Consider the following 21,201-nt stretch of genomic DNA (forward strand, 5'->3'; position numbering starts at 1 on the left):
GCTTGGTTGGTACACTTATGAACATTTAACATATATCTAAGACCTCAAAATTCCTATCACAAACGCGAGAGTGCCTCTGGGCATGCACAGAGTGACTATCTCCCTCAGTCTGAGTAACCCCGACCAGGCCCTGCACACCTGGAAGAAGAAGAGTTTGGATTTGATACCATGCTTTATTACTACCCGAAGGAGTCTCAAAGCGGCTAACATTCTCCTTTCCCTTCCTTCCCCACAACAAACACTCTGTGAGGTGAGTGGGGCTGAGAGACTTCAAAGAAGTGTGACTAGCCCAAGGTCACCCAGCAGCTGCATGTGGAGGAGCAGGGAATCGAACCTGGTTCACCAGATTACGAGTCCACTGCTCTTAACCACTACACCACACTGGCTCTCACTGGAGTGAGGGGATCGAGCGAGCACCCAGCCAACACCTTTAGGGGCTCCTCCACTTGGCCCCCGGCCGTTCACTTCCCTCCCTCCTCCCCCATGTAAGGATCCCACAACAAAGAGATACGAAGTTCTGCCCTGGCAAAGCCTCCGTCTCGCAGGTGTGCTATTCCACCCACTCCCCACATCCCTCAAAAGAGCCTGGGGGATTCCTCTTCCAGGCAGGTGCCAGGAACTAAGTCCCGCACAGCTGAGCCCTGGATAGAGCAGGATTACAGCAGCTGCCGGCGCTGAGCCCCTTTCCGGGCTGGACTAACAAGCAGGTGTCATTGGTGCTGGAGCTGCCGCGTGCCCAGCTGAGACGCAGCCGAGGGTGCCCTGTGGCAAAGCTGTTTCATGAAAAAGAAAAACGCAGCTGGCAGGAAGCCTCGAGTAAAAGTTAAGATATTGATGGATGCCAAAGAAGGAGGTGGATTTGCCCTGCCAGACCTTTAAATTTCGTTGTGAACCCTCTGCTTTTTGCTGGTTGAGAGAATGGCTGCTTCTTGAAAGCACTGAAGTGTTGGACAATGGCAGACAAAATTGATGGACTATATGGAATTGGCGGGAAATGACTGGCAAGATCCGAGACCAGGGAGAAGGGTCGGTGGAAGAAGATTGGAAAAAGTTTAAAGACTATTTATAGAAATATTGTAAAATTAAGGAATGTTATAAAAATGTTGGAATGAAGTTATATGGCTTTAGTAGAAATGTCATAAGGAATTAAGTATAAATAGATTAATAGAAAATTAAAGGAAAAATAAGGCAAGAATGTGTTAAGATAATTATAGGATAGAAAACAGAGTAAGATGGAAAGGAATTGCTGAAACAATTAATAGAAGTGGAATACAAAAAGGGAGGTGTGAGGAGGTCGCTGGAAATAAGGGAATGAAATATAAGATATTGAAAATGTTTGAGGTGTTTTTAAATTGTTTTTGTTTGTTTTTGCTTTGTTTTGTTAGTCCATGTAGCGTTTTTGTATTGTATTTGTATTGTTTTTTCCCTTTTCTTTTTTGTTTGTAGTGTTGTGTTGAAAATGTTGAAAAAGTAATAAATATCATTTATATAAAAAAAGAAAAAAGCAGCTTGGCAGGCCCCCTCTGCTGGCACCTGCCCATCATCAGGAAAAGGAGACACTGCCAATCAAACATGGGAAGGCATTTATGTGTGTGTGCTGCTATTAGAAAATAAAAGAGCCATATTGTTTTTATTTGACTAAACACCTGCTTCTTAAACAATCAAATTGAATAAATTTATGACCCTTATTTTTACTAACACCGCCGTATAGGGGCCAGCTCAGTTGGCTAGAGCATGGTGCTGATCACACCAAGGTTGCAGGTTCGATCCCTGTATGGGGCAGCGGCATATTCCTTGCATTGCAGGGGGCTGAACCAGGTGATGCTCAGGGTCCCTCTAGAATTCTATGATTCTAATTCTATCACCCTGAGGGCACATACACACCTGGTGAACCTTCTGGGGGACACATGCCAGAAGGGTTATAGTGCTAGAGCTCTGTCCTCCAAACAGGGTGGGTGGGGAGGGACTGTTCAGAGAAGGGATTGCAGAAGGGCTGCGGCTCAGAGGCAGAACACGTGCCTGGCATGCAGAAGGATCCAGGTTTGACCCCAGGCAGCACCTCCAGGTGAGAGGGAGCCCTGGAGTCCTGCCCGTCAGGGGAATACTAAGCTGGGTGGAACAGAGGTCTAAAGGCAACTTCTTGCGTTCTTTCCAATAATAATAATAGTAATAATAATAATAAATTTTTATTTATACCCTGCCCTCCCCGGTTCAGAAAACCGGGCTCAGGGCGGCTAACAACAAATTTAAAACACTTAATTGATGCAACAAAAAACAGCATAAAATACAGTATAAAACGTGAACAACAATAAATTCAATTTAGGGGGGAAATCCATCCAATAAACATTAGATGATCACCAGGGCTAGCTGGCTAAATTAGTCCTATTTGGGCCAGCAAGGAGACCAGGGGAGAATTAGCTGTGGGATCCCAGAGCAGGTAATCTTCATAAAAAGGGGAGGGGGAGGGGGAGGGAAGGAAGGGGAATAAAAGATCAGGCTAAGTTCAGATTGAAAGCCAGGAGGAATAGGTCTGTCTTACAGGCCCTGCGGAAGGAAGTTAAATCCTGCAGGGCCCTGGTCTCATGGGACAGAGCATTCCACCAGGTCGGAGCCATCACTGAGAAGGCCCTGGCCCTGGTGGAAGAGAATCAGACTTCCTTAGGGCCCGGGACCTCTAAACTATGATTATTCATGGACCTTAAGGTCCTCTGCGGGGCAGACCAGGAGAGGCAGTCCCATATATATGAGGGCTCTAAGCCACAATACTGCCACAGTTGGGAGCCAGAGAGAGAGGCCAACCTTGAGCTGGGTGGACCAAGATGCTTATAGAACCAGAGAGTTGGAAGGGACCCCTAGGGGCATCTAGTCCAACCCCCTGTGATGCAGGAATCCTGCCCACAGCCATCACTGGGTGGGCTCGAACCAGCAACCTTCTGGTTATCAGCCAGGCGTGCTGACCCATTGCGCCACTGGGGGGTGGGACTGATTCAGTAGCCAAGTGCCTCTTGCCTTCTGAAGGGTAGAGTCTCTGCAGCTGGAACCACCTTCCAGGGTCTCTCTCCTCTCACCCAGCACTTCCTTAAAGGTAAAGGGACCCCTGACCATTAGGTCCATTCGCGGACGACTCTGGGGTTGTGCGCTCATCTCGCTCTATAGGCCAAGGGATCCGGTGTTTGTCCGCAGACAGCTTCCGGGTCATGTGGTCAGCATGACTAAGCCGCTTCTGGCGAATCAGAGCAGCGCACGGAAACGCCGTTTACCTTCCCGCCGGAGCGGTACCTATTTATCTACCTCCACCTTGACGTGCTTTCGAACTGCTAGGTTGGCAGGAGCAGGGACCGAGCAACAGGAGCTCACCCCGTCGTGGGGATTCGAACCACCAACCTTCTGATCGGCAAGTCCTAGGCTCTGTGGTGTAACCCACACCATCCCTTTGCACTTCCTTACAACAGGGGAAATCCTACTCCGCAGAGGGAGGCTTCCGTGGCACAACTGACCCCTGGATTTTGCCCCTTAACCACTTTTCCAGATCTCTGTTTCTCTCCCCTTGCCTCCTGGAATGTGTCTTTCTAAGCCGAAGAGGCCATTGGGAATCAGCCCTTCAGGGAAAAGGCCTCTCAAAGGGCTGGTGGCCAGAAGGAAAGGCGGTGCTCTGCACATGCTTAGGGACACGACTGCTTAATGTGAATTGTGGTGGTGAAAGTCCTGCTGTACAAAGGAGGCCTGGGCATCCAGCTGGGCTGTGCACCAAAGTTTCCACAAGTTTAGGAAGGCTTCTCCATGGCAAGGGGGGTGGGGAGCAGCCTGGGAGACAGAAGAGGGAGAGGACACCCCCCTGCCCTGCTGCGTTTGAGGTTGGAATCCGCCCCTCCCTCCTGGCAAGGGATTAAAGGCAAGGATGAACTGGGGAGCTGCCAAGGCACTTGTGGTGGTTGGTGCTCCTGCCGTCTCGGGTTGCCAGGTCCGGATTTTGCTAATAAAAGGCTGTTCCGCAGCTCCAAGCAGGAACGCCTTAAATAAGGGGGTGTCAATAACGCACCCCCCATGACAGCTTTGGCCTGCGAGTAGGAGGGGGGGTGCTTTTCTGCACAGATCCACCACCAACTTAGGCACCGTCTCCAGAAAGAGAGGGATTCCTCTGCTACCATCTGAATCTTGAAGGAACAAGGGCTGGGCAAGGACACGATTCCATGCTCAGAGGCATCCTCGTGAGCATGGGCAAAGTGCTTTCCTCTCCCTAATTAGCAGCCTTCCTCATTACCCAGAGGAGAGGCAAACCCACAAATTCCTGTGCTCCAGGAGGAGGACACAAATTTACAAGAGCAATGTGTGTCTTAGATACAGTGGTCCCTTGGTTCCCGAACGGCTTAGTTGTCGAACAAATCGGCTCCCAAACGTCGCAAACCCGGAAGTAAGTGTTCCAGTTTGCGGGCGTTTTCTGGAAGTCAAACGTCCGGCGCCGCTTCTGGAATGGATTAAGTTTGACAACCAAGGTACCACTGTATATTGCGTGTTTGTGTGTGTGTGTGTGTGTGTGTGTGTGTGTGGATCTCGGTCAATAACCAGTAGAGATATAGGAAGAAAGCAGAGCACATAAAACACAATACAGTGGTACCTTAGGTTTCAGTCTCTGCTAACCCAGAAATATTACCTTGGGTTAAGAACTTTGCTTCAGGATGAGAACAGAAATCGTGCAGTGGCAGCACGGCAGCAGCAGGAGGCCCCATTAGCTAAGGTAGTGCTTCAGGTTAAGAACAGTTTCAGGTTAAGAACGGACCTCCGGAACGAATTAAGTACTTAACCCGAGGTACCACTGTATAATACATTAAGTATACAATAAAATGTAGAATTAAAAACAATGTAAAATATTAAAGAAACAGTGAGATATTTAAAATAATTATATTAAAATGGTAAAAAACAACAACACACAACGTAAGGTGTTAATAATTTTAAATTAAGACAGGATCCTGCTCTGGCAAGCTATTGCCGCCATACAAAAACTAGCTGCCTAGGCAATAATCTCAGGAAACCGGTCGGCTAATTTGCAATTTTCCAATTTTGAGTAGAAAATGTAAAGCATGATTGGGGCGGTGGGGGGGGGGTGTTCTTCAGCAGATGTGGCTTGGAAGAAAAGGCCAAGGAAGTCCCATTCCCCAGGGCATTTGGAGGAGCCAGGCTGGGCTGCTGGGCTGAGTTTAGACCTTTCTGAGCTCCAGGGCCCTGCTCTGTAGCAAGCCAGTGCCTCAAACCCAATTCCAGTTCGGCGGCAGTGGCGGCGGCTCGCCCTGCCTAAGGCCTTGATTCCTCTGCGCTCCTGCCTACACACCCAGGTGCTCTTCCTCCTCCTCTGTTCCTGGATTTCCCCTGTGTGACTCTTCCTCCCATCAATCACGCTTGCCCTTCTCACCCCTTGGAATAAGGCCACTCTGGGAGCCTGCATGTTCTTCACCCTGCCAGTAGAGCAGGCAGCCCTGCTTTGCAACCAACCAGTTGGGAAACTCACCTTTTGGCCAAAGCACGATGGAGAGGTGCCCAGTTTGCAAACCAATTTGATGAGGTCATAACCAGCCTCAAACCACTAACAGGCTTAAAGTTTAATTAACTAACAAAGGGGTTAATACCATAGAGTAAGCTGTTCTGCCCAGCTTAGCTTGGACACTTCCCCTTACCTCGGGAGGAAATGGGTAATCAAGCCTATTGTTCCCCCCTATCTGAGAAGCTCAACGTGCAACATCAAACAATGGTGGAGCTTGGGGCCTCAAATTTCAGCAGTGCCTTGTGCAACACCAAAATTTGCTCCCCGCCCTTCTCTTGCCTTCCATTGTACATCATGCTTGCAATGCCGAACTGGTCGTGCTCCCCTAAATCCACCCCTAGGTCTGAGCTGGTTGCTCTAAGCTCAGACCGCATGGCTCTCACAAGCCTCTCTAGAATGCCTATGCCAATCATTTAGGAACTTTCACCACTGTAACTAAGCCAAGTTTTACTGCCTGTGCAACTTTTCCTAACGGAAAAGCACATGAACCTGGCCTTTGGAGAGTTTGTAAGTAAACCATTTTTAACTCACCAAACATGTGCTCTTTTTCTACACCAAGGGAAGAGGGGAACTTTTGAAGGAACTCACAAGGGCATATTTTAAAGGTCTAACAGCGTATATTTCCATGCTTCACTTTGCTGTATATTTTGTGATTTTAAATCTCTGCCGGAGCTCTCTCACCAAAGAGTACTCGCTCCAAACTTGGATCTTGGCTTCCAGAAATGCTCCCCTTACAGCTATTTTTTCCTCGAGCTAACAGTTGGTTGCTATAATGTTTAGCCTGACTCTTGGAGAGCTCAGCTGCTGCTATGGGACACAATTGCCCCAATCGTGTTCCTCCAGGAGGGAGACCACTCAGCTGGCTGCCCGGAATCAGCTCTCCTGGTGGACAGAGTGAGGCAGTGGCTGCAGGCAACCCTTTGTGGGATTCATAAGCAGGTAGGCAATCGTTAAATACTTAATTTATTATCATTACATTTGTAATGCCCACGGTGGGGAAATTAAGCGTTTATGGGATTTTCTGAGTCAGGTGCCAAAATAACTTGACCAGGCAGGCCCATCCACAAGGAGTGGAGTGGGGAGGGGGGCATTTGCAAGCACCAAAATGTTTCGCATTGGCGTTGATGTTAGTGGTCGCAGGCAAAACATCTTCACTTGGTGCCTCACTCTCTGTTTTCTGTTAAAGTCACAAGACTTTAGGTAGCTGGATATTTTGGACTAGTAGGCAGACTTTGGCTAGGCTCTGCCCCTGGTTCCTGCCTCACACGGGCAACCCAGTGCAAGTCCTTTGGCAGGAAGAGCGGGACATGAACTGAACGATAAATTAAAGTTCCAAACAGAGTGCTTGAGCAACCGTTCTGCTTTTGTGTGTGGCTTCCTCAGATGTCAAGGCAATAAACATCTATTTTACTTTTAAAAGACAACTGAAGGTGGCCCTGTTTAGGGATGTTTTTAATGTCTGTATTGTTTTTAATATTCAGTTGGAAGCTGCCCAGAGTGGCTGGGGTAGAAATAATAAATTTTTATGATTATGATTAATAAAAAGGTAAAGGGACCCCTGACCATTAGGTCCAGTCGTGGCCGACTCTGGGGTTGCGGCGCTCATCTTGCTTTATTGGCCGAGGGAGCCGGCGTACAGCTTCCGGGTCATGTGGCCAGCATGACTAAGCCGCTTCTGGCGAACCAGAGCAGCGCACGGAAACGCCGTTTACCTTCCCACCGGAGCGGTACCTATTTATCTACTTGCACTTTGACTTGCTTTCGAACTGCTAGGTTGGCAGGAGCAGGGACTGAGCAACGGGAGCTCACCCCGTCGTGGGGAATCGAACCGCCGACCTTCTGACCAGCAAGTCTAGGCTCTGTGGTTTAACCCACAGCGCCACCCACGTCCCTTATTATTATTAATGCACCCACCCAAATACATTGGTGCTTAGATTTAGCTGTGCATCAGAAAGAAAGAAAGAAATCAGTCAAAAAATATTTCCCCCACAAGGAAAGAGGGGGTCAGGAAGAGATCTTGCCCCTCTTCCTCCTCAGTCAGAAATCACACCCAAAGCAGGTCTCCAAGTGTGGGGCTGTGGGGCTGTGGGGCTGATCACCCCGGTCACTTTTCTTTCCCGAACTTTGGCCCAGGAGCTTGCAAATGTCACCTGTCAAGATATCATCTTAGCCCCCTGGTCTTTCTCAGCAGATATTTGCACAGATGAAAACTTACCTGCCTAGTTGAGAACAGAGGGGCTGGGGTGAGGGAGAGGGAGAGGGAGAGGGAGAGAGAGAGAGAGAGAGAGAGAGAGAGAGAGAGAGAGAGAGAGAGAGAGAGAGAGACTGAGCTTCCTAGCACAAGGAAGGGAAAAAAATACACACACCCTACTGAGCCCCAAGGAAATTAAGCTCTTGCCACATCTATGTCTCTTCCGGGCCTTTTGTTGGGACAGGTGTGTCCCAGAGAGTGAGACTGACCAGGCTGGGAACAGCTATTTGCAGAAGGGTGGGTGGCAAGTTGGCTCTGAGCTAGAAATACCACTGTGAATACGTGTCTCCCCGTGGGAAACACACCGATGGTAACAAGGACCGGCTTCCTGCCCTTCCTGATAAGCTCTTGCACCCCTGGAAGAGAGTCTCTTTCTGTGTCCTTCTAGGCCTTGACAGGACACGAATCCAAGCCAGAGTAGAGGACAGGGAGGTGGAAGCAAGGAAACTGCCTTATGCCAACTCAGATTCCCCCCCCCCCAAGTGTGGGACTGCTTTATTTTTCCATGTCGTTTTTTAATATGCAAGAGGAGCAAGTGTGGAAGGTCTGACAAAATTAAACAAGGTTGCCTCCTTCTAGCTAAGGGTCTTCTACCAATGGGTCTATTTCCACTACCACCCGTGACTCCTTACATGCTACAAGTTATATAAAAGGTAAAGGGACTCCTGACCATTAGGTCCAGTTGTGGCCGACTCTGGGGTTGTGGTGCTCATCTCGCTTTACTGGCCGAGGGAGCTGGCGTACAGCTTCCGGATCATGTGGCCAGCATGACTAAGCCGATTCTGGCGAACCAGAGCACTGCACGGAAACACCATTTACCTTCCCGCCGGAGCGGTACCTATTTATCTACTTGCACTTTGACGTGCTTTCGAACTGCTAGGTTGGCAGGAGCAGGGACCGAGCAACGGGAGCTCACCCCGTCGTGGGGATTCGAACCACCACCTTCTGATCGGCAAGTCCTAGGCTCTGTGGTTTAACCCACAGCGCCACCCACATCCCTGCAAGTTATATAACTTGTCTTTAATTCATCCTAGGAGTTGAAATAGAACTGAGTTTTGTCTTTTTTGAAGAAAAGCCTTGTTGGTGGTGGCTCACCACATTGCTGTCTGTACTCCAGAGAGCTGCGCATGGTCAGCCAGATGGCAGAAGACAATTTGGCTTAACCTCCATCGCCACACTACAGCTCATGGACGGGATGTCAGAACATATCGATTACGGATCCTCACTGGGCAGCTGTCCCGGGAAAGGGCAGCAATCTCTTTATCAGCCACTTCCTGGAGTTCTCTGGGCAAAATTTTGTTTTTCCTAAGGGAATTCAGCCGCAGCCTCTGATCTGCATATTCAAAAGCCATCTTCCTTCTCTTAACACCATGTACCATCCTCCAGTCAACATAATAACCCCTTACTTGTCCAACACATGGTATGCGGAAGATCTGACAAGACGCTGCCTGCAGCACCGCCACAACCACCGCCATCTTGCGCCCCAGCCCCACAATGCTCATGCCAACTCAGATTTGATCCATTGAGTCCAATGTCGTCTGCACTGACTAGCAGCAGATTTGAGGCAGCTGTACCTGGACGCGGGTGGCGCTGTGGGTTAAACCACAGAGCCTAAGACTTGCCAATCAGAAGGTCGGCAGTTCGAATCCCCGTGATGGGGTGAGCTCCCGTTGCTCGGTCCCTGCTCCTGCCAACCTAGCAGTTCGAAAGCACGTCAAAAGTGCAAGTAGATAAATAGGTACCGCTCTGGCGGGAAGGTAAGTGGCATTTCCGTGCACTGCTCTGGTTTGCCAGAAGCGGCTTAGTCATTCTGGCTACATGACCCGGTAGCTGTACGCCGGCTCCCTCGGCCAATAAAGCGAGATGAGCGCCGCAACCCCAGAATTTACCTTTACCTGGAGACAACGAAGACTCGCCCTGAGCTTCTACATGCCAAGCAGTTGCTCTACCAGTCAGTCACAACTTGCATCCTACAGTTTTCCACCCACCCTCTCCTTCTACCTGGGGCATGGGGAGGCACCACAACAAGAGGCACAAATGTTGGGCAAAGTGGAGATGTGCTCAGTTCTGGTGTGAATCAGTGCATGGTTCTCTTGTGGAACTCACCGACACCACACCTGGTGATGGCCAGTAAGCTTGGAGGGCTTTTAAAAAACGAATTGGCCAGAGATTTCCAGGGCAGAAGATCCCACCCCCTTTCTGAAGTTAACCCAGTTGGGTGATGAGAACCTCCTTTGTGCTGCCGGGTGCTCCACAGAAGAAAGGCAGAGTATAATCAACATGAGCAAACAAGAATGAAGAATGAAGAAATGAAGAACCTCCAATTGCAGAGGCAGTATATCTCTGAGCACCCAAGGGAATAACTAATGGGGAAAGGGCATATCTCCTCTCCCCAATCTGCACATGGGCTGCCTAGAGAACATCATGGTCCACTGTTCGAGACAGAATGCTAGGCTAGACAGACCTTGATGGCTCAGTAAAGCAATTCCTTAAAGGTGGGTTTTAGGGATGGGTTTTTGCTCAGACTGATCAGTCTGTTTAAGCTTCCAAGAGGAATATCTTCTTCTTTTTTCCTGGTCATATTGGACAGTAACCACACCCCTCCTGCAGCTTGGCTCGCTTGCACAAGTCATCTGAAAAACCACTTGCCCTGCGAGGGCCCCTTTGCCGCTCCTCTCACCCCCTCTCTGCTTCCTGGGCACAAGCCCAAACGGTTCTGAGAGGCCGTTTGGGCTCCTCGTTTCTCACAGGACCAGTCTGAGGGCTTTGGCCCGCAGCCAACTCCTTGTTCAAGATCAAAGTCAGGACTGTTTGCCTTCCCGGTGAAAATCAAAGGCGTATCTGTCAAGGTTCCCCTCTCCCCACCGCTGCGGGTCTGCCACATTCCTTCCACTTGTCAGCCAGAACAACTGTTGCAATTATCTCGCAGAGAAAGGCGACCAAGATGGATGGGAAGCTTAAGGAAGCCGCTCATCCAACGGACGACGTTTCATTCCCAACGGGGACAGGCGGGAGGATTGCTCAGCTGCAAAAATATGCGTGGCAAGGAGCCACAGGAACATCCATTGTCCATGGCTCCTCGAACTCCCGCAACATCCGCTCCCTCAACCCACTGACGGGGAGCTCAGGAGGGGCCATGGGGGCACCTGTTGGGCATGCAGAAGGAGGAGAACGAGGTTGCTCTTCCTGAGGCCTTGGAGAGCTGCCAGGCGGCTAGAGGAGCCCACAGATCTATTCCCACCCCGGGAGACTATGAGAAAGCTGCTTTGCCTAAGGAGAACCAGCGAACTCAGAAAGCTACCGTATCTCAGACTCTTGGTAATGTCTGCACTGACTGGCAGCATCTCTCCAGGGTTTGAGGCAGGGAATCTTTGCCCAGCTCTAGCTGGAAATGCTGTCCTGCCCCAAAGAGCCCTTTGCAGCTCAGGCAAGTAATTGTCCCCTGCTGTGTTTGTGGCTCGTGAGCAGACCTTGGCTTGGAGAGCTAGAAGGGATGGGGCAAGGAGGTGTCAGCCCAACTCACCAGCCAACAAGCAGGCCTGTCTCCACCGGCTATCCCCATCCCATGTGGAGATCTGCCCTCCCCACAGAGGTGAGCAAATGGTCGCCAGTGACTCTTGTGGGTGAGCCAAGCTGGATTTTGCAGGGGGAAGCAGAATGCAAACACACGATGTTGGAATCTGCCTTATTCCGAACCGGAGCTTTGGTCCTGCTAGCTCAGTATCGACTGTACCTGGAAATAGGGGCACTCCAGATGTTGCTCAACTACAACCCCCAACAACCGTCGGCCGTGTTGGCTGGCACTGATGGGCAGTGGCGTGGGGGGTGCAGGGGGGGCCGGCCGCGCCGGGCGCAACATCTGGGGGTTAGGGTTAGGGGGCGCAAATCCACGGGTCAGGGGGCGCAAATCCACGGGTTAGGGGGCGCAAATTACTTGCCTTGCCCCGGGTGCTGACAACCCACGCTACGCCACTGCTGATGGGGGTTGGAGTTCAACAACAGCTGGAGGGCAACAGGTTTCCTCTGCCCTGGTCTACATTGACCGACAGCAGCTGCCTAGGACTTGAGGCAGTGGTCCCTCCCTGGAGATGCCAGCAGCAGATATTGAATCAAGGACCTTCTGCTTGCAAAGCAAATGATCTACCATTGAGCTAAATCCCACTTCCCCTGGTATCTCTTGTCTTCTCCAGGGGTCACCAACACCAGTCACCAACACGTTTTGGTCCCTGGAGCAGTGGACCAGCAGACACTTACTGCAGAAGTCTCTGCCCATTAGCCAGCTAATTATTAACTCCAAATGCCCTTCAAGGGTGGCACAGAGCCAGGAGACGACTTTGTGTGTGGAGTCATCGCAGTGTTGCCCTCTGAGTGTGGCGGCTCCCTTTGGAGAGGACTCTAAGAACAGGCAGGTGTGTAGATCGGAGAACTAAACCAGGACTCGATGCGAGAGATGCAAGGCCCCTGGGCACCGTTGCCCAGAGGAATGTGAGAAGGAAACAGTGCTTTCCTTCTCAGGCCATCACTGCATCATCTGGGAGCAAACTCCTTCACTGAGCTCTGTACTGTGTGAGGGAGCCCTATGTTTGCGGGCACACGAGCTAAACCCTGTCTGTGGTGCCTACCCCTTTACCCCAAATGACAAGACAAGAGACCAGAGTATGGGTTCAAAGTGGCCACAACTTTATTGAACTTCAGAAGTGGGAAACTTGGCACAGGCCTTGGCAGGTAACCCTCTCAGCCCACCTGGCTGAGGATATGCAGGCAGTTGAGGCCCAGTGAGAGGGGACTGCAAAGCGCAAACCTACGCAGCATGCCCTTCCACCAACCTCGTCCCGGGAGTTTGACCTACATGCCGCTGCTCTAGGGCCATGGACTCCCAGTTTTTGCCCTTTAACGGGCCCTGCAAGCGCCCCCACATGGGGAGGGAGCATGAATGCATCCCCCCCGACTTGATGTTAGACTTAAGGATACCTTGCCAAGGCCTAAAAACCGCCACCCGAGGCCCTAAGGACCCTCGCTGCCAAGTCCCACAACTGAGGACCAATCAAACCCTGCAGTCTACCCAGTCCCCAAGGACTTGTCGCAAGTTGTGGAGCCAGGGGTCGTTACCCAGTGGGGTCAGGAGCACCCCATCCTCCCGGAATAGGTCAACCCTATCTGCTCTGATGGTGGGATGTGGGATAGTAAAGGTAAAGGTAAAGCGACCCCTGACCATTAGGTCCAGTCGTGGCCGACTCTGGGGTTGCGGCGCTCATCTCGCTTTATTGGCTGATGGAGCCAGCGTACAGCTTCTGGGTCATGTGGGCAGCGTGACTAAGCCACTTCTGGCGAACCAGAGCAGCACACGGAAACGCCATTTACCTTCCCACCGGAGCGGTACCTATTTATCTACTTGCACTGTGACGTGCTTTGAACTGCTAGGTTGGCAGGAGCAGGGAATGAGCAATGGGAGCTCACCCCATCATGGGGATTCGAACCGCCGACCTTCTGATCGGGAAGCCCAAGAGGCTTAGTGGTTTAACCCACAGCGCCACCTGCGTCCCTATGTGGGCTAGAGAACCCACCAATTTGCCGCATGGTATTGCACATGGCCCTGTTAATTTTTTCCACAGCATAATTGATGCGTGAGGGATTGGAAGCCCCTTCACTGAACTCTGCACTGTGTGAGGAAGCCCTGTGTTTTGTCTCTCCTGGATCTTCCAACATGAGATGTCCCTGAATTCTAGTATTAAAAAAGAGAGCGGAAGTTTTCTCTCCACCCACTTTCTTGCACCTGCTCCTCTATCCGTCCAAATTGCCGAGATGACTTGTGTGCCTAGTGATTTGGCCTTTCTATATAAATGCACCACACAGCCCTGCTATTTTGATTCACTCCAATGGCAGCTTTGAGCCTCTTCCATCCCCAGGAGGCTGTGAGATTCACCACATCCAGTAGAAATGAAAGCATGCAGGTTGCAACAGGCGACACCCTCGTGCCAAGAGACCCCTCCCCAGTCACTGCTCTGCTCCACCGCCTGCTCACATCTTGCCCAAAGAGCCCCTTTGCCTAGTAGTAGTAGTAGTAGTAGTAATAATAATAATAATAATAATAATAATAATAATAATAATAATTTATTATTTATACCCTGCCCATCTGGCTGAGTTTCCCCAGCCACTCTGGGCAGCTTCCAACAGAACACTAAAATACAATAACCTATTAAACATTAAAAGCTTCCCTAAACAGGGCTGCCTTCAGATGTCTTTTAAAGATAAGATAGCTGCTTATTTCCTTCACATCTGAAGGGAGGGAATTCCACAGGGTGGGCGCCACTACTGAGAAGGCCCTCTGTCTGGTTCCCTGTAACCTCACTTCTTGCAATGAGGGAACCGCCAGAAGGCCCTCGGCGCTGGACCTCAGTGTCCAGGCAGAACGATGGAGGTGGAGATGCTCCTTCAGGAATACTGGGCCGAGGCCGTTGAGGGCTTTAAAGGTCAACACCAACACTTTGAATTGTGCTCAGAAACGTACTGGGAGCCAGTGTAGGTCTTTCAGGACCGGTGTTGCCTTCTGCAGGCAACAGGGTCTGGTGCTCTTGGCACAGCCAGACACAGCAACCGAGTGGGTGGAGAGGAGAGGGGCCCCTGCCTCCCCTTTACTGCCTGCCTTCTTAATTTTTATAAAAAAGATGACTCAGAATGAAATATAATTAGAGGAAAGCCTGTGTGAGACCCTTCTGATCCCTACCCCCAACAACAACCATCGAAACCCTCCAAGGACAACTCCGCAGCAGAAATTCTCAGACTCTTGCTAAGACAAATTAAGATCGCAGGTTTCAAACCCACATCAAAGACCCTACAGGTTTCCCCTTTGAGTCAAGGATGACTCTCCATGTGGGAAGGAGCTGGGATTCCCTAACAGGAAACTCAAGTGTCCCAGAGCAGAACTCTGCTGCTCTCCGGTGCTCAGGAAAGGAACAGCAAGATGAGCACGTGGTGGGTTTTTGGCACACTTCTTCCTCCTTGATCTGCTGCCCTCCGGCATCGTTGTAGTTCAAACCATTTGGAGGGCACCAAGTTGGGGAAAACTGTTATAAACTGATGCTGCAGTGACTTGGGGATATGTATTTTGCCGTTTGGCACACACACAAAAGTTAACGCTATTCTAGGCTGCATCAACGGAAGTCTAGTGTCTTGATCAAGGGAAGTCATAGGTAAAGGTAAAGGGACCCTTGACCATTAGGTCCAGTCGTGGCCGACTCTGGGGTTGTGGCGCTCATCTCGCTTTACTGGCCGAGGGAGCCGGCGTACAGCCTCCGGGTCATGTGGCCAGCATGACTAAGCCGCTTCTGGCGAACCAGAGCAGCGCACAGAAACGCTGTTTACCTTCCCGCCGGAGTGGTGCCTATTTATCTACTTGCACTTTGACATGCTTTTGTTTTTTTTAAAAAAATGATATTTATTGAAACAAAAGGATTTTTTAAAAATACACAAAAAAAGACAAGATTACAAAAAAGAAAAAAAACATAAGAAGAAAAATAAAAAATAAAACCATCCTTTGCAAATTCTCCAATTTCCATTACCTTCTTTCCATGACCTCCTCCTCCTCCCATCTCTTGTATCTTAATTAGTAATTGTCACAGCAAATCCTTTCCATAATTCATAATATTTTATCATTACGTTACCTTACTCTATTCTCATTTTGTCTTATAAAAACGACCTTAGAGCTTAAAACTTAAATCTTTTTTACCAACTTCTCATAACCATTACCTTTTTACCAAATTCTTTAAACATTTTAACAAGAGCCAAGTAATTTCATTTCAACATTTTCCCAACATTCATAAAACATTTCTAGTAATAGTAATATTCCCTGTTCAGGGAAGTTTTTAATATGTAACGCTGTACTGTTTTTAACACTGATTGGGAGCCGCCCAGAGTGGCTGGGGAAACTCAGCCAGATGGGCGGGGTATAAATAATAAATTATTATTATTATTATTATTATTATTATTATTATTATTATTATTATTATTATTATACAAAAAAGTACAATAAAATAAAAGCAATCCAATCTTCTTCCAGCGTCCCCTCCCCTCGGTCCCGGGGGTTGACAGTCTTTTTTCCCCATTAGTCTGGCACATTAACCTGGTGCCCTTATATCCGAGGCCTTCAAATCTCTTCCATGTCCCTTTCGCAGCTCTTCTTCATATTTTCCTTTCACTCGCGGGAACTCCAGCTTTGTAGTGTTTTTGACCCTTTTCAACAAATCAGCCCCTTTCTCATAGTCCAGACTAAGCTCCATGTGATGTTTTAAAGCATATTTCAGATTCCCTCCAAAATTGGAAGTCCCAACAGCTCCAAACCTCTGACGGCCCATTACCAGACTCGGAAAGTCCAACCATCCCTGCAAAGGGGGGTCAATCCAACCCCCCATTTCCAGTTCAATCCAAACTTTATCTTTCCAAGTCTGGTTTTTTCCAAGTTCATTTGTCAAATCCAAAAGCTCACTTTCCTGCTGGGCCGAGAGTCCCTCCATCCCTGGCGTCCCAGATTCAGCACGGTCCTCTTCTTTCTGTTGTTCTGTCGTGGCACATTCCTATTTTAGTTCCTGAGTGGGCTCCATATAATTTTCTACTACCTGATCAAAGGCTCTGGCAGCTTTTGTCATAAAATCCATCTTCTGGCTTAAGTGATCCAATAGGGCACTTATATTACAGAAAGCACCCAACAGTGCTTCTGAAGACATTGTCCTGCAAGGTCACAGAACTCTTTCCCACAGTTGTAATCAGTAAACAGCTGCAAGTTCCCAGGATTTACAATTTCATAGCTCCCCTCTAGGGGGAAAGACTTCTGATTGTTCTTTTCCTTGAAAACAATAGCAACAGAGTTTCTTCTTTAAAATATTTTGTCCATATTTGTTCTTTTTTAAAAAGCGAAAGGAAACAATGGAATCACAATGTTTCCCTCCTTTTAACTATCTGTCAAGGCATTTATTTCTGGTCAATGAGCTTCAATCGTCAAATCTGACATCCCGCTCCAGGGTCAGGACAGTGGAAAATTACTTTACTTAAACTTTATTTCCGCAGGTTTAAACAACTCTCTCCCCTCACCCAGCACTTCCTTAAAGGTAAAGGGACCCCTGACCATTAGGTCCATTCGCGGACGACTCTGGGGTTGTGCGCTCATCTCGCTCTATAGGCCAAGGGATCCAGTGTTTGTCCGCAGACAGCTTCCGGGTCATGTGGTCAGCATGACTAAGCCGCTTCTGGCGAACCAGAGCAGCGCACGTGTCAGGGGTTCAGGAGCAGAGGCACAGGAAAGGGAGGAAACAGAGAGCGAGGGGGAGGAATCCGAAGGAAATATGAGCGATGACAGCGGCCCGAGATCTCCGAGTCTTTCCAGTGAATCGGAAGATTCACAGAAAGGGGCGCCAGTGGTCAGAGCAAGGGGGGCGCCTAGGGGGACACACCAGGAAGAAGGGACCAGAGGAGACTCAGAGAGCAGCAGTTGGAAATCGGGACCAGCTTCCCCACCAGAGCACAGTAGGGGGGAGGGGTCGCAGGCATCGGGAGCTGGCGGCTCGCCGCAAGCGGGAAGGCAGGAGTTAGGACTGGCCACACCTCCATCGGGGAGCGAGGAAACGGTCAAGAGGAAGGTCAAAGGCTGCGCGCGCGCGCCAAGTTCAAATGCACAGGAAGGCGGCACAGTAAGCAGTCCGGATAGGGAGCCAGGTCCTAAAGCCCGCCGCAAAGAGGGAGCAGAGTCCGGGGGGTCGGCGTCAGAAGAGTCCAGGAAGGAAGAGACCACGGGGGGTAGAGGGACCCAGAGGAGGAAGGAAAGACGGAAGAGGTGGAGTAAGGCTAGAGTATTAAGTTGGTGTACAGGAGGCGGAGACTCAGACGGAGCTTCGCCGGTCTAGCTTCTAAGACGTAGAGCTGCACGCTGCGGCTTGAAAATGGAACTTGTAACTCAATAAAGACTTTTGTACAGTAATACCGGCTAGCGTGGTCCTCTGTGAGCTGGGACCTGGAAGCAGCTATGACAGCACGGAAACGCCGTTTACCTTCCCGCCGGAGCGGTACCTATTTATCTACTTGCACTTTGACGTGCTTTTGAACCGAGCAGCGGGAGCTCACCCTGTCGCGGGGATTCGAACCGCCAACCTTCTGATTGGCAAATCCTAGGCTCTGTGGTTTAACCCACAGCGCCACCCGTGTCCCACTAAGGGAAGTCATAGTCCCGCTCTATTCTGCCTTGGTCAGACCACACCTGGAGTCTTGTGTCCCATTCTGGGCGCCACAATTTAAGAAGCATGTTGACAAACTGTGACCCCCCACCCCAGCCACCCCAGGGAGCTGAGGAGCCCAAGCAAATGCCAAGATGATGCCACCTCCAGCTGGCATCTCTTGGAAGGAAAGGGCACCGGGGAGATCCCATGCTGGTGCCTCAACCTGCAATGGGCTCCCAGGACTCAGTTGAAGGCAGTGCTGTTACCAGCAGAATGGGGAAAGTGGGTCCTGTTTGGCCCTCTTGTCGTTTGGGATCATTAGCTTCCTGCCTCTCAGTAGTTCCTGTGGCACTTTAAGCACCCAGAGCAGAGCTCTCCAAACTTTTCATGTTGGTGACACACGTTTTAGACATGCATCATTTCGCGAAACAGTAATGGTGTTTTACTAGCAAACCAGAGGTTAAACGTGCCCCTTCCCAGCCCTGGGGGGAGAGTTTGTGCAATACACCTACACACTGCGGCCAACACACTAACGTGTCAAAACACAGAGTTTGGAAAGCTCTGACCTAGACCCTCAAACCAAGTTGATAAACATTCCAGTGTCCATATAGAACAGCAGTTCTCTCCATGAAATGGCCATCTCTCAGGGATGCTTTAGCTGTGATCTTTGCATTGCAAGGGGGTTTCCTAGATTACCCTTTCTGCGTGTCCTTCCGACTCTCCAATTCGGTTTAATGGGCTCCAGTGTTTAATGCTGGCTCTTAGTGTTTACTGGAGACTCCTTTTCTGCCTAGGAAAAGCACCAGCTCCTCCTCCACAGCATTACCCAATCCCGAAATCTTCCACTGGTCATCCCACTTTTGCCACCACATGTTAACTGCTGAATTTGTATGGATGTTGCCAACTTCACTTGTTCATTTGTCAGTGCTCTGTGCAGCTCGCTGCTAGGGCTCCCTAATGCAGACTCCACAGGCAGCTGCAATTCTTTAAGGCCAAAGGAAGGCTGAGTAGTTCACATGCCACTAGCCCTGGCAGGTTGCCTAGTGAGCTCACAGCAGCCTGGCGTTTCAGGCTCCGACTCCCATCAGCCCCAGTGAATGGCTTTATCCATTCCCATCACTCTGTACTAGGATTTTGACAAATCAGCACAAATTGACTCCTTTTTGAAACAGCAGCAGCTAATCTTTCAGGCCGCATTTGATGAATGCAGGCGGCATAGACAGCACTTAAGGAAAAAAAGAACCCAGCTAACAGCTTGGCTGCATTTATCTGCTTTAAATTAAACTTTCTTTCCACTTCCCCTACCAGTCTCTCCACCTTTTCTTAATTCTACATTTTCCTAAAACATCCTTTTTTCGGAGTACTTTTTCACAGAACCATCTACCGTATAATTATCCACCACAGAAACACTCATTAAACCTTTCCATAAACCCTGGAATTTGTTTCAGCTGCAGCTTGAATGTCTAAGTTTCAAAATATGCATTCCAGATCTCAGGTTGATAACCAAGTATCAACACAAATCCCCCCCCCCCCCGTATATTTAGGGGTGCTTGGGGAAATACCCTAGAATGGGGCTCCCAGGATACCTGCTGACCTTTCTTTCCTCCTCCCTTCTACCCCAAACTAAGGGCCCAATTCATGGGGAAGGACACTCACATTCAGTCAGGAGAGAACTAGACCTCAAGAAAGGTTTGGCTATGCTGGACAAGAGGATTTTTTTTAGGCCTAAGAGAAGCCAATGGACTCGGGTGGCGCTGTGGGTTAAACCACAGAGCCCAGGGCTTGCCAATCAGAAGGTCGGCGCCGCGGCGGGGTGAACTCCTGTTGCTTGGTCCCAGCTTCTGCCAACTTAGCAGTTCGAAAGCAAGTCAAAGTGCAAGTAGATAAATAGGTACCGCTCCGGTGGGAAGGTAAACGGCGTTTCCGTGCGCTGCTCTGGTTCGCCAGAAGCGGCTTAGTCATGCTGGCCACATGACCCGGAAGCTGTACGCCGGCTCCCTCGGCCAATAAAGCAAGATGAGCGCCGCAACCCCAGAGTCGGTCACGACTCAACCTAATGGTCAGGGGTCCCTTTACTTTTTGTTGTTGTTGTTTAGTCGTTTAGTCATGTCCGACTCTTCGTGACCCCATGGACCAGAGCACGCCAGGCACTCCTATCTTCCACTGCCTCCCACAGTTTGGTCAAACTCATGCTGGTAGCTTCAACAACACTGTCCAACCACCTCGTCCTCTATCGTCCCCTTCTCCTTGCACCCTCAATCTTTCCCAACATTAGGGTCTTTTCCAGGGAGTCTTCTCTTCTAAGAGAAGCCAATAAAGCCAGAAGTAGGGGAAACCACTCATTTTTTTTCCTGGGGAAGTATCAGGTTTTGCCCCACCCCACCCCTGTTAAGCAGCCCCCCCCCCAAACTAAACCCAGAAGTTCCCAGCTGGAGCAAGCTACGACCATAAGGACATCAAAGAAAGGGAGGCACACAGAGAAAAACAGGGAGGAGCCCTGCCCACCTGCAGAGAAATAACTTTCTCCGTGGATCCTTAGCAGCACCCTTTTAAAATTAAAGGGGCTGCAGCCAGAGGGGCTCAATTTGAACCAGAAGTGCTACCTTTTTCTAATAGAGGGGGGTTCTCTCTGCCTTTAACAGCAATGGGGGGACATCGACAGGTGAAGCTGCATGGGGGAAGGAGAGAAGCCAGAACACATGAAATTCTACCTGCCAAGCAGCAGTTAAAGGTGCAGGAGCTGCTGTCCCTAAAAATGCTGGCAACATGTAAAGAGAGAAAGGAGAGGGTGTCTTTGTGCACCCACAGAGAGCTTTTCGTCAGGCCTCCTTGTAGGGTCCGGGGTGTGAGTGCATGCTCCTGCACCTCTGAGTGCTACAGCTCTGCTGAACTCCCTTCAGTTACACTACAATTAAAGGTGCAGGATCTCTGACTGCTTTTTCATCGGGGTGTGTACTCCCAGGGATCCCAGGCTGAGTTTGGAGACCTCACACCTCTCTTGTCCCAGTTAGCTCAGTTGGTAGAGCAAAGGACTCCGCTTCATTAGTAAAAACAGCACTTTGAATGCATTATAAACGTGCAACACCAGATGGCGCCAGAGAGCAAACATTTTTTCTATGCGATTTTTACATAGTTTTTTTTAACAATTTAATTTCTTACTTATTTATAGCGGGTTTCTTCCTGTGTGTAGATCAACCCCGTGAGACTCTTAA

The 21,201-nt window shown here is 49.7% G+C and overlaps 1 long non-coding RNA gene across 1 annotated transcript; it reads right to left on the minus strand.

Annotated features, from left to right (window-relative positions):
* Positions 1-8,265: 8,265 nt before the first annotated feature.
* Positions 8,266-9,270, minus strand: LOC308591425. Its single transcript, XR_014010174.1, has 2 exons — positions 8,770-9,270; positions 8,266-8,398 (listed from the first exon to the last, which is right to left on the minus strand). It is a non-coding gene; the product is annotated as an uncharacterized lncRNA (long non-coding RNA).
* Between the last annotated feature and the right edge of the window lie 11,931 nt (positions 9,271-21,201).

This window comes from Podarcis bocagei (genome assembly GCF_964188305.1).
Source record: "Podarcis bocagei genome assembly, chromosome: 7".
In the NCBI taxonomy this organism is placed as follows: Eukaryota; Metazoa; Chordata; class Lepidosauria; order Squamata; family Lacertidae; genus Podarcis; species Podarcis bocagei.